The following is a 12,214-nucleotide window of genomic DNA, read 5'->3' as shown; positions in this document are numbered from 1 at the left end:
AGAATAGCAAACTCTTTAATAAGAAAGTCATCTCCCCGATCAACACTTTCCAACTAGCTTCCCTTGAAGCAGAAAGTTGGAGAAAGGCTAATCGAAAACATGAGGAAGTGGAAGAGGATCATGACGACCCTCATACTTCAGTTGCTGAGACATTACCCCTTTGGATACCTCAAAACCCAACTTGCCAAATCGATGCTTCATGGATCGGTAATGATAGTGTCAGTGGTCTAGGGTGGAGTCCTAAGAATCAAATGAGTATTAAATTTTTCGGACTACGTGCATGCAGAGGAAACCTCTCGGCCTTTCACACTGAGATGGAAGGACTATTTTGGAAAGACTCTTGTATGAGAGACAAGGATCCCTTCAATCCACTCAAGATGGATTACTCAGACCTAGAGGATATGACTACGAACCCGATGGACTTGCCAGCTTTTACTTCAGAGATTGATGCTTTCTGAAGTCAACAAGATAACTTCGAAAGCGCAAATTTGTTTCATATTTCCCGGAGCAAGAATGGTCGGACGGACCAACTAGCAAAGGATGCTAGGAATAGAGGGTTTTTTTCTCCCATATTGATCAGACATAGTCATATAGAAGTGCTCTAAACGACTCGTTTGACCAAAACCTAGTTTAAAGAAATGGCAGCCGACAAAAAAAAACCTAAACGACTCATTTGAGTAGTGATTTTTTTTATTTGTCATGTTATTCATGATTTTAGGTTATTTTATATTTAGGACAATTATTAACGGGTATTATCAAATTTTAGCAATAATTTTATAGTTATGTTCATCTTATGATTACTTTAATAATATTAAATCGTATAATTTTTTTCTTAATTTTTTCGAAAAATAAGTTTTCTTCTCTTTTACGTCACAAAAGAGTTATATAGTGTTATGAGTTTCATCAACATCATCTTACTCAATCAAAAGCTATGAGTCAAAATAGTACAGTCTCTTGCCGTTATAATTAAAAAATCCAGCTTTTGCTATATATATATATATATATATATATATATATATATATATAATATTACTTTTAGTTTATAAGGGTTTAGTTAAATAGAAGTTTTCTTTTAACTATTGTAGATTTTGTTAATAGATGTCACTATAAACTCAGACGAATATGAAACTGATATAAATTGCAATTAAACTAATGTTGTAGGAATCAGTGAAAATGGAAAAATGACTATTATTTGATGTAGAGGGGCTTTGTTTCATAGGTTTCACTGATAATTAGCAATTACGGTTTTATTTTATAAATTTATCTTTTATATTATTTTAAAGTATTAATAAAACTTTATTACGTAATTACGATGATGATTCTTTTAACATGTGTGGTTTGGTGATAGAATAAATAAAAAAAAATTCATGTATCAAGTCATTATCTAAGTTGCGTTACAAGTGTAAAATTATATATTCTGATTTAAGTTAATATTTGAAACTAATTAAGTAGTTTAGACTGAAATAAAAGAATTATGTTAAAATTAGTTTTCGTTGGGTATATATTAGTCCATACAAGGTGTGGATCACCGTCTACTTATTTATAAGTTATGATAGTTTATATATTATATAGGGTTTTAAAACCCCAACTAAAGATGGATTGTAAGAATACTGCTCAATTAACTTTAATGGATAAAAATATCAACTTAAAATCTATTAATGTCAATTATAATTTTTCTGTCTAAACTATCGTCAAATGTTGTAAAAACCGTTAAATAAAAATATTGCTTTATGTCTGGAGGAAAAAGTTATATATTTTTAATAATAAAAAAGGCAATAAAACCCCTCAATTAAAGATGGATCGTAAAATAATCTTTCAACTAAAAGTTTGACAAAAAAACCCTCAATTTTAATTCTCTTAAAGTCGGTCCACTATGTCACTGTATTTTAGAAGGAGAGTGACAGACGTCAAAGGAATTAAAATTTGGGGTTTATTATATTGAAAACTTAATTGAGGGGGTTTCTTCCGATTCAAAAATAGTTGAGGGGTTTTATCAATAAAAATCTTTAAATATTTTAAAACCTTTATTATCACTTATGCATTGTTTAAAACTTTTATAATAAATCTATAAGCCCTTAAACTAATTTATAAATCATTATGCATACTTTATCAATATTATAAAGCTTTATAAATATTTTAATACTTTTATAAATGATTAATAAGGCTTAATAGCGATTTAATAAACTTTTAGAATTTCATGCTATTTGTTAGGGAAAAACTAGAATTATTTGTGATACTACGGAAACATGAAATAAAATAATAAAGCAAGATGACATAAGTTTTCTTATATTACTATTTATAAGTTATATTAAATTTGAAGCAAAGTGAGGATAATTAATTTAAGAATTTTAAATTACTTTTATAAACTAGTTTGATGAAGTAATGCATAATAATTTATAAATTAGTTTTAAAGGCTTATAGATTTGACTATAAGAGTTTTAAACAATGCATAAGTGATAATAAATTTTGTCAAAACATGTGGTACATGATTAAGACCTGAAATTGCTCCAGATCCGTAAAATTTACTTGAAATTATGTTTTGTTTAAGATTTCAGTATAATTGTAAAAGATTCATACTAGCACTTTCTAAGTATTTTGGAACCCAAATTCATCTATTTTGTGTATTGAGAAACATCTCTTCATATTCGGATATCAACATCTTCATAATGAGAAACTATCAATCAAATTAATATAAATCGTTTTACAAAGAATATATGCAGTGGAGATTCACATTAACAAATTTTGAGTTAAATATTGTTTATTTCAATAAAAAGGTTTTCTAACAATACATTTTTAGTTTGGAAGTTTTATTACTAAAAATTATATTTTATATGTAATAAATTATATAAAATAAAATAATATGAATTTCCATCTATATATTTTGTTACTTCTCCTACAAAAAAACTTGTAATACCTACTCAGTTTGTAATTCCATCAATGAGTCATTTCGCCTTTATTTCTTATTTACCGGTAACGAGTACTTTTTCTCAAAGTCAAATTTTACGTTTAACTATACAACAAAAAAACTTGTAATACGTACACTAAATATTTCTTAAACACTGATAAATGTTTTTAAAATAAATATTTTGATATTATTTCAAAGGGCTAAAAGTCTTGAGCCAAAACAAGAATGCAGTTTCTTGAAACACCAAGAATACGATAATTTGTTTCCGAATACATAACAAAAAATAAGTAAATTTGTTACTGTAGACGAAAGCAATATAAACATTTCCACAGTCCATGAGTACGATCACAGACCAAATACATGCATTCAAACGTAACATTGTTATTTAGTCATCCTCAAATATATTTACATTTTTGTTAACATCTATAAATAAAGAACCAATATGCATGTTAAATTCAATCCAACAACCCATTTTACACAATCTACATAGCAATGGCTTTCTCTAATATGCCTCATTGCATATTGATGTTTATGGTCTCATTTTTCATTCTTACTCTTTTTGTTGCAGCGTTAGATGTCTCAGATTCTGTGGCGGAAGCACCAGGACCAGGATCAGGCGGTGACGGCTTCTTTCCTCTAGCAAAAAAGCATGTCGTAATCCGGGAAAATGGGCATTTAATTCCCGAAGTATTTGAAATCGGCAGTTTTAATACTCAAGTATTGCTTACGCATATTTATTCCTCAACTAATAGTTGACTGCGCAAAATTGGGAACAAAATAGTCAACGGTTAACTGATGAACGGAAAATAACGGTTTCCGTCAACTTTTTAACGGTAGAATATTCTAATCATGATTTTATGCAGTCAATGATTAATTGGGGAATATTTAATTTTCCGACTGAAAATACTTGAGGAATTAAAAACTCATTTTTTCTTTATATTTCGTATAAGATTGAAAGTCACTAACATCAATCCCTTTAAAAAAAACATAAGTAAAAAATTTTTCAAGTTAAATAAAATCATTATACGAGATATTTGCCTTTAGAAATAGATTGTTGATTTTTTACAATGACATATAAAATAATACAAAATAATTACAGTTACATCGTATTGTTGATGTACTTCATGTTTAAATCACTTTAGATAATTTTTAAAATAATTCATAGTTAGAAAAGTTCATAATTTGAAATAATATACAAGATATTTAATCCCAGAAAAAAATTTATTTAGTTTATAAAAGCATTTAAAATAACATAAGATAATTACATTTGCATTGTATTGCAGATATACAATATATGAATGTGTAAAGTACATATAATTATATATGATCGTCTAAAGTAGAGATCCAATGTACAACATATAATTGTCTAATAGATAAAACTCTCGTATATTGTTTATATCTAACTTGAGAATATTTCAAATTATGATTTTCTATAAAAAAAAAGAGTGTTGTTTTTAATTCCTTAAGTATTTTCAATCGGTTCATAAAATCAGTGGGATCCATAAATATTATAATATTTTTTTTTTTTTGGAAAATGCGAGAGATTGGAAAGTGAACCCCTAACGGGATGCTCTAAGCTACCTTCAACCCGTTAGAAAATTGTTTTGTATAAAAACTTTTTTTCTGTACAAAATCATTCTAGTAAGATGGAACAAGTGTATCCCACCAAAATATTATAAAAGTGTTTTGAGGCCCATATGAAATAGCCCATAAAGTACACTTGACAGAAGAGCCGAACATCAGCACGTTTACCATATCAACAACAATTCAATGAATTTCTGACGTTTATTCACTGTTTCAAACTGTTCATTTACAAGGTTCATGCGACACGATTTCGAGAATTTACATGACTATCACACATCATCGTTCCAACAACACAAATTTAAAATTTTGTTTATGCTGAATCAAAACCTTAGCTTGTGATGCAAATAATGTACGATACAACACTTTCTAATAATATATTTAAGAAAAAAAGATAGTTAACTGAACGTAATGGATTACTTTGTATTGTCAAAGTTTATAAATTGTGACGGTTTGATTTGTTCATTGGCTCAAGACTCATCATGAAATACAGAGAAATATATGGTTTGAATTTGAGTCAACTTTGAGATCCGAGACAGCCAAAACACCAGACACGTCGTTGCCGTCGTCGTTCCAGCCTTTACATCTTGCTCCAGTCGGCTCCTCTATCACGTCTCTCCAAGGGTCTCCGTAGAGCTTCTCCTCTCTTTGAGTGAAAGGTGGCTATGAGGTAAGCCATCAAGGACCTCTTTCTTTAGTTCGAAAGACAACAACCATGGTGGTCTCTGGTTCAATTTTGGTAACTCATTCTTGCTACAGATGTTGTTCACTTGGATCTTGAGGAAAACCTTAGTCACGATGTCATCTGCTTCAAGGCGTAGCCTTTTTCTATCATGAGCCGTCTGTTTTCAAGGAGTTTAATCACTTCTCCTATTCGTCAATTCCATCCTCCTAAGCTCCGGTTTCTAGCTTCAGTGTGTCCTGAAGTCGATGTTGTACCCATTGAGTCGCGCAGACGGATAGGGAGCCAAATCGACATCATGCGCTTGACCGTAACGTGTGCTTCAATGTAAATGGCGTCGAAGTCGGGTCTATACCTTTGCTATCACCGAGCAAGCTTAAGTTTTGTTGGCCAGCTTCCTCCTCCAGCGGAGCTCCGGGATGGGAGCCAGTCATCACCGTCGATGCCTGCTTCGAGTCACCTCGGTGAGACCTGACTAAACACCTCTCATGGCTTTACTCTTGCAGTCTCAGGTTGCTCCTTTGATTTGAGAAGTGCTTGTATTAGGGAATCCTCGTATAGATAGGATTACCTAGAGATAAGTCCGAATCTATTGTTGATATACATAAACTTATAGATAAACTCTAAAGTAATATAAAGTCGGTCATTGCTCGTGTATATATATGCTTTGTAAGTTCAAAAGTTAAATACAAGTTTACAGTTTATATTATCACATCTACTATACATGGTATCAAAGCATTAAAAAAAAAATCCTTAAACCTAAAGTCGATTTAGTCTATCAAGTTGATGGTGGGTGAAGAAGATTCTTCCGCACGCAAATCCTCTGCTCAGGTTGAGCAAAGTAACGTGAGTTCGGTGAACTCAACCCCATATTTGTTGTTTGCATCGAACAACCCTGGTGCACTGATTACTTCGGTGGTGTTCACCGGAGACAATTACAATGAGTGGTCTATGGAGCTGATCAAAGCCTTGAGAACCAAAAGAAAGCTAGGGTTTATTGATGGCACAATACCTAAACCGTCCATTGATGACTCTAACTTTGATCTCTGGTCCTAGGTCAACTCCATGATTGTAGGTTGGATAAGGTCTTCTATTGAAGCAAAAGTTCGATCAACAATCACTTTTATTTCTGATTCTCACAAACTTTGGGAGAATTTGAAGAAACGTTTCTCGGTGGAAAACAAGGTTCGTGTACATCATCTCAAAGAGCAGTTGGTGTCTTGCAAACAGGGAGGTCAATCTGTGATGGACTACTACGGACGTCTTGCTAAGATGTGGGAGGAGCTAGATATGTATAAGCCTCTTCCTGCTTGCAGTTGCAGTGCGGCTGCAGAATATGAGAAAGAAAGAGATGAAGAAAAGGTTCATCAATTTGTTATGGGTTTGGATGAATCTAGATTTGGTGGAGTATGTCAAGGAATCATATCTAGTGATTCATTAGTTGACCTTGGAGAAGCCTATGCTAAAGTTATCCGAGAAGAACATAGACTTATGTCTTCAAAAGAAAGAGAAGTACAATAAAGTGCAGTCGGTTTTGTCGCCAAGAAGGATTCAACTGACTCACAGAACTCTGTATCATCTCGTCGTCCTACTCAATGTTCTTATTGCGGTCGCAAAGGACATGAAAAAGTAAACTGCTGGCAATTGGTTGGGTTCCAAGATTGGTGGGAAGATTGTTCAACTAACAAAACAGAAACCAGAGGATCACAAAGCAACAGAGGACGTGGTGCTTCAGGTTCTGATAGAAATCGGAGCAAAGGCAAACAATGTTCATGCAACTTCCTTTAATGCTTCCAACTTTCCAGCGTTTGCAGAAGAACAATGGAATGCTTTGACTCAGATACTCAATGAGAAAACTAAAGCATCCTCCGATAGGTTGTCGGGTAAGCATTATGGAGATTTGATTCTTGATACTGGATCTTCTCACCATATGACTGGAGAGCTCTCGTTTCTTGAAAATGTCTCGAGCATACCTCCTTGTCCAGTAGGTTTTGCTGATGGAAACAAGACTTTTGCCACACATGTTGGCGTGTTTCATCTCTCTAATAACATCACACTATCTAATGTGTTGTTTGTTCCAGACCTAAACTGCTCGCTCATATCAGTGTCCAAACTTCTTCGTCAAACAAATTGTTTTGCGTTGTTAACAGACACACTTTACATTTTGCAGGATCGTTTCTCGAGGACACTGATTGGAGCAGGTGAAAAGAGAGATGGGGTTTATTATTTCAAGGATGTAATGGCTGCTAGGGTACACGTTGCTGAGAAGACTGCTAAAGCATTTGATCAGTATAGATGGCACCAGAGGCTAGGGCATCCAGCGTTTTCAGTCTTGAGTTTTTTACCTTTGTCGTTTTCATCAAATAAGTCTGTAGCTCCTAGTTCTTGCGATACTTTTTTTCGAGCAAAACAGAAAAGAGAAGTTTTTTATCAGAGTATGAATAAAACAAAAGAGTGTTTTGAAATGATTCACTACGATGTCTGAGGTCCTTATAGAGTATGATCATCCTGTGGAGCTCATTACTTTCAAACAGTTGTTGATGATTATTCAAGATCAGTCTGGACCTACCTGCTTCTTGAAAAGTCGGAAGTACAAACAGTTCTTTAGAACTTCTTCTCAATGACGATGAAACAATTTAATAAGGAAGTCAAAGTAGTTCGAAGTGACAACGGCACAGAGTTCACATGTCTATCTCGGTACTTTCAGGAAAAGGCATTATCCATCAAACTTCTTGTGTTACAACCCCTCAACAAAACGCTCATGTGGAAAGAAAACACAGGCACATACTTAACGTTGCACGGTCTCTACTGCTTGAAGGAAACTTGCGATCAAGTTCTGGGGTGAAGCAATCTTGTGAGCCTCTCACCTGATAAATAGAACCCCAACGACAGTACTCAACAATGCGTCTTGATTACGCGTTTAAGCACACACCAATTAACCTAATGTGCCAACAATACCACAATCGAATGGTATGTCATTGTAGCATTTTAGGATCGAATCCACAGAGAACTAGAGACTTATAACACCAAGAATACACAAACCTTCCTAATCTAAGCAAACAAGAAGATAGATGATTTGTAACAAACTAATATCCTAGAAATATAAACAAGGTGATCTCAAATCCAGTCAAGAAATAAGTGCAAGAATTCAATCAAATACTAAGGATGGATCCATGGTAAGGATAATTGATATAAGGTGATCAAGGTTCAATCTAAAGGTGGCAACTTTCAATCAAAGTAATCTCTTAAGTCTAAACACAATTCTAGACAAGTCCTATGTCTAGGTAAATGCCCATTTGCTTAGAAATCATTAAACATCAAATGTCTTTGGCTTAATTCAATCAAGCAATCTTTAAGTTCAAGTTCAATAACTATCTAGCAATTTTAACATCAAGTGTCCTTGGCTAATCTCACTAGAGCTTAGTTGAGTTGATTCAAACACTTCATCTAATCATGTCTGATGAGAAGTGTTTAGAAATCAGGTTTAGAGTGATCAAGACTAAACAAGCATTAAAAATACTCAACAAGCAAGTTCATACAAGGATCTACAATAAAACACCCTAAATCTACACTCAATCACCATAATCTACCTTAACCATGAATCCAAGGAGTGTCTACTCTCTAATCTCCATGAGAAACCTCAAACCCATGATGGATTCAAGGCTCACCATGTTTATGAGAAGGAGAAACAAGATATAATATGAAGAACTTCCTTAGATTATGATATAAAGATTCAAGCTTTTTTTACAAAGGGAGGCAAGTTCTTGAGAGAAAAAATGAGATTCCCCTTAGGTTTTTAGGTTTAAAACTATATATAAGAGATGCCAAACTCGAGCTGGTTTAGTGAATTAAACCGGGTCAAACCGGAATAAACCGGTCAATCATTTCTGAGATCGCGTTTTTGTCTTCTGCGAGCGGCCTTTGCACCTCGCTGTGGCAAGTCGCTGTGATGCTTGATCTTTGATGATGGATTTCCCGAGCGAGTTCATCACGTCGCTGTGCTCGAGCTCGCTTCGTTCATGGCTACAACTCGCAGAGGTCGTCGCTTCAAGCTTCGTCGTCACTAAGCTCTCCACTGAACCGGAACCACCGAGCCACAGCCAAGCTCAATCCGTCGTTCATCCATCGTCAACACCTCGCCGGTGCTCAGTTCTCCCGTCGTGGCTTTCGTCGTGGTAAGCTCTCCGCCGTGCTCTCAGCCTCCGCCGTCGGGATTCAGATCCGGCGAAGAGAAGCTCGTGAGCTCCTCCACGGTGTCGTGCTCTCAGATCGTAGCTTCCTTCTCCATGGTACTGTAACAGGCTCTCCGCGTCGTCAAGCTCCGGATGCATCAGGAGAAAGCTCGTGCTCTCCAATGGAGGTTTCTTCATTATTTTCAAAACCAGTCCCTGGCCTTTTGATTCTTTACAAAATGGACCCAGCCTTTGGAATGTGCAAAAATGCCCTCGCGAATCAAACCCAAAGTTTCCAATGTGCGATTTAGCCCAATCGAATATTACGAATTTGCAACCTTGGTCCCTGGGTTCTTGTTAACATCACAGTGGACCCAAAACTTCCAAACTTTGCAGTATAACCCTTGAATTTCGCCCCAAACTTCCAAATAAGCATTCCAACCCCTATGATATGCAAATGAGTATGCAAATACAACACAAAGACCTAAATGCAACCTAAAATGATCATAATAAGCTAAAATATGAATCTAAAACTTGTAAAAATCATGAGATATCAACTCCCCCACACTAGTCCTTTACTTGTCCTCAAGTAAACTTTCAAGAACATGGGAAGTGATGTTTCAATACACAAATGTAAATTCATGACCTTAAGAAACTCTTCAATGCCATCATTGTGATATCCTTACAAAATCATACCAAATAGCAAGAGCAAGATGTTTTTATTAGCTCTAACTTCTCTCGGCCTATCAATTCCTTTGATATTTTAACTCATTATCATGAATCCTCAAATCAACCAACTCTCACATTCAATAAGAAATATCATAAGTGAATTCTCGCAAATTGCCAATTGGTCCAAATCATTTGGTTTGGTGAGAAAAAAAATGGCTTAATGTGAAGAATGAGAAGGGTCCAAATACATTTTGCTATGGTGACTTACACTCAAGAATAGGAGTTTGATCATTATGCAAAATTTATCTAAGAAAAGGAGCAATTAATGCATATATAAATCGGTTCTCATCATTGTACCCTTTTCCTAGATAATTTTTAAGTTCTACCCTTTCTTTTCTTCATCTCAAATCCCAAATGTACACCCATTTTTATCTCTTACCCAATGAACACTCTTTTCTCTTTTTTTTTTCTTTTCTTTTTGGGGTTTTTATTGACACAATCTGAGCTATATATATATTTATTTTTTTTAGACATTTTTTTTTGATTCATTTCCTTTACATAATCTTTCCCAATTCAATCCTCAAGATCAAAATAATTAAAGCACATCATTCCAACCACCATCCTAGATTCTAGCCCAAAAGAGGTCCCTATGCTAGCAAGAGATGAGAACAAATCAATGTCGCTCCTAATACTCTCAAGATTTTGCACATGACAAGCTTTCACAAAAAGACCTCACTCAACAATTAATGATGGTTTGAAAGAAGGAAAGGGTTTAGGGTATGGACTACCACTTGAGTTGTCAAAAAGATTGGTAAAATGGTTTATACAAGCTCAAGTGTGTGTAAAGCCATGATTTAGTACTCAAGAGACCATAAGCAAGAAGCATTAAGTTCATTTTAGTCAATTAAGATCGGAGTTGGTTTCAAAGAGTAAGATTCAATGAGTCTTAAGAGGAGTTTTCAAGGCTCGAAGTCTACAAGAAATTCAGAAGAAGCTCAAGCTACTTATTATGATTCAAAAGGGTATCAACAATGAGTTCATTGCATGAGTCCTGCATAGGGATTTTACCTATGCATTCTATATGATCTAGACTCAAACCTAAAGATGCAAATGTATTTTTTTTTATGGATTTTCTATGCAAATGGATATGCAATGCTTATGACAAGTAAACAAAACAGAAAACATGTGAGATAAGTAGACTCTCCCCCCCCCCCCCCCCCCCCCCACACTTACTTCACACAATCTCTTGTGTGAGAGCAAGGTGAAAGAAAAGGTCTAGAAGAAACAAACAAGAAGACTATATATTTACAATGGTTGTAGAGACACTTAGCTTGGAGTTGCTAGATGGAGTTGAATAATTTTATCACTTGTAGCTTTGCAGGATGGCCATCTTTCTCTTTGATTAAGAGGAGAATCACCTAAAAATTTTAAACACATTTATTAAACATACAAAAGAAAAACCACACAAGTAAAACAATAATATATATAGGGATAGACATGAGACTTCCTCCCAAGTGAGCTTGTTTTAAGTCTCTAGCTTGACTTTGTGTGCTTGCTAATCATAAGTATCAAAAGGCTGAGCCAATGCACCTTTGGTCTTTCTCCTACAAGAACAAGAAACCAAGTGTGCAAAGAAACACACTACTGTCCATAGAAAATAGACAGATTTTTCCTCAAAGAGCTTCACTAAAGATATGATATGAGTTATGAAATGCTTCTTGAGGTTCAAATGATCATGAGAATCAAAAGCAATAGGTGGAAACACAAAATCAACTACAGGTTCAAACGAGGTTTTAACAAAGTAGTCAACTCTATCTCCATCAATCAAATAATTCACAACGTTCAAATTCTCATGATAGTTTTCAGCATGGGGGTTTTCTATCTCAAGCAAGAGCTTATCCACATCAAGTTCATCCCCTAAATCAGCAAGTTCAAGAAGAGGTCTAGAATTCTCAAGCAGCAAAAAGTTGGACTCAAGATCAAATGAAGCACAAATATAGTTCTTGACAAAGCAAACTTCAATGTGATCTTTAGCAAGATTTTTTACTCTCAATTCATCTAGTTTCCTAGTTTCACATATCAGATCAAGACATTCATTTATGAGCACAAGAGAATCAAGATCATGGGCGTTATCCTCACCACAAGGCAAGCAAATTTCCTCAAGTTTAAGTTCTAAAGTGGAAATGCTTATACCTTCCAGCTGGG

The sequence above is a fragment of the Brassica napus genome, chromosome C6 (assembly GCF_020379485.1).
Source record: "Brassica napus cultivar Da-Ae chromosome C6, Da-Ae, whole genome shotgun sequence".
Taxonomy (NCBI): Eukaryota; Viridiplantae; Streptophyta; class Magnoliopsida; order Brassicales; family Brassicaceae; genus Brassica; species Brassica napus.
This window is presented reverse-complemented; position numbering follows the sequence as displayed.